Raw genomic sequence first — 2,250 nt, 5'->3', positions numbered from 1 at the left:
TGGTTCCTTCTCGCTCAGTTTAGCAATAAAAAGATATAATGGTCTCAGATCTATGCATGGTGTTCAAGATGCACAGATATAACGGTCTCAGTTCCTACTCGTCTCCATCTTGAACATAGTTGGATCTATGCCTAGTGTATCAATCTTTGTCCATTGATCTTCACTAGGTACTAGCTAGATAGATGACAACATTATTGGCCTCAAGTGAATTGATTTTTTGAAGAAGTCATGAACAAAATATTTTGGTTGCTGCTTGATTTGTAGACGAAAAATATGGCATGGTTGCATGGAATTCCACTCACATCCCACCTACACCCACATGTTCTAGATTCCAAATTGACAACATAAATACTTTCATTCCCTCTGCTCACTTGCCACATATTCTCCACATATTTCATGGACTTGTAATTCCTAGAAAATCTCTTGTTTCCTCTAACATTTCACAATATGTGGGACAGATGTCCCACCTAGAATATGAAACACCTATCTTTTTCCCTTCATTTCTGACCAAATGCTTTGTTCTCATGCCTTCAATCATTGTTTTGATAGCTATTCCTCTAACATCTAAAATTATTTTGTTGAAAACCTCACTAGGGTTGTTAACAACACAAGGTCAGTCTTGCAATTTGTATCCATTACATGTACTGCCCAACACTCCACTGGAATTTTTCTTAGCCATGCCCAAGCTTCCTCACACTCATCCTTTAGATTTTGCATTGCTATATCAAATAGGTGCTTTGATGAGAGTAGCTAGCACCGTACATAAACATCTTCAGTTCTTCTCCTCTGAACCCAGCTGTTTGGAAACTGGCATACATGTTTCTAAGAGCATCTCCAACAGACGCGGTAAAAGCCCCGCGCGGCAAAAAACCGCCGGTTTGCCGCGCGCGGGCGCTGCCGCGCTGCTCCAGCGGAGGCGGGAAAAAGGCGCGCGCGCTAAAAAATTTGCCGCCCGCGCGCTTTCGCGCTATCCCGCGCGGGAAACTTGCCGCGTGCGCTGTCGCGCGCGCTATAAACACGCCACGCGCGAACGCGTCCAACTGCCACTTCCTCCACGCGTCTGTCTCCCTCCTCGCCTCTCTCCCTCCCGCGCCGCTCCACCTCCGTCCGCTCCGCCTCCGACCGCGCCGCCTCCGCGAGATGCCTCCGCGCCGCCGCCCCTCCTCCGGCTACCACGATGTCCGGGCGCGGCCGAGCGGCCGGTTCGACGCGGAAATCCGCTCCGGCGAGGAGCGGATCCGCCTCGGCACGTTCGACACCGCGCACGAGGCGGCGCGGGCGTACGACGCCGTCGCCTGGCGGCTCGGCCGCTCCCGACGGACGATGAACTTCCACGACATCTTCACGCGGGAGCAAGCGGAGATGCTGGCGCCGCCGCCGCCGATGATCACGCGCGAACAGTAGCGCCGACATCGGGAGCTGGAGCAGCGCCTCCTCATCGCCGAGCGCGACGAGGCGCTCCGCCTTGAATGGGCGCGCCGCTTCCCCGAGGACGTCGCCGCCACGGAGGCCTTCTACGCGCAGAAGGAGGAGGAGAAGGTGGCGATGAAAGCGAAGAAAAAGGCGAGCCGCGAGAAGCGCCGCGCCGAGTCCGCGGCGAGGAAGAAGGCGGCGGCAAGGAGGAAGGAGGAAAAGAAGAACGGCGCAGGGCCGTCGACCATCGTCCTCTCCTCCTCCTCCTCCGACTTCCAGTGGACGACGACGTCGATGCCGGTGTCGGACACGACACTGAGCAGCTCCGACTTCGACTGGGAGTCCGACGACCAGTCGGAGGAGTAGTTTATTTTAGTATTTTCGTTTAAATGTCGCATTGTATCGTTGCACTTTTAAAATATATTCGTATTTTCGATCATATTTTCATAGTTTGTTTGATGAATTTTCAAAAAAAAAATGGTCGGATTAGCAGTTTGTGACGCGCGCGTGCCGCAGAATAGAGCCTCTGCCGGAGGTGCGTTTTTCGCACACCAACGCGCGCTGCAAAATAGAGCCTCTGCCGGAGGCAAATTCGCTATGCCGCGCGCCAGCGGTATACAGCGCGCCCAATCGCCGGTATAGCGCGCCGCGATTTAGCGCGTCTGTTGGAGATGCTCTAAGACAATATATTTGAGTGGTGTGTTTGGAAAGACTAAGTTAATATCATTAAGCAAACCCCATTGAAAATAAGCAAGTTAACTGATAGTAACTTAATAAACAAGGAACTAATGGACAAAATATTTTCTTGCAATTCAAGTTTCCTAAAATAATATATCT

The 2,250-nt window shown here is 51.8% G+C and overlaps 1 pseudogene; it reads left to right on the top strand.

Moving 5' to 3' along the window:
• Window positions 1-1,140: 1,140 nt before the first annotated feature.
• On the top strand, window positions 1,141-1,779 carry LOC139835740 (uncharacterized; annotated as a pseudogene).
• Window positions 1,780-2,250: the final 471 nt, after the last annotated feature.

The sequence above is a fragment of the Lolium perenne genome, chromosome 2 (assembly GCF_019359855.2).
Source record: "Lolium perenne isolate Kyuss_39 chromosome 2, Kyuss_2.0, whole genome shotgun sequence".
In the NCBI taxonomy this organism is placed as follows: Eukaryota; Viridiplantae; Streptophyta; class Magnoliopsida; order Poales; family Poaceae; genus Lolium; species Lolium perenne.
The sequence above is the reverse complement of the archived record's forward strand: the minus strand, read 5'-3'. Positions and strand labels throughout refer to the sequence as shown.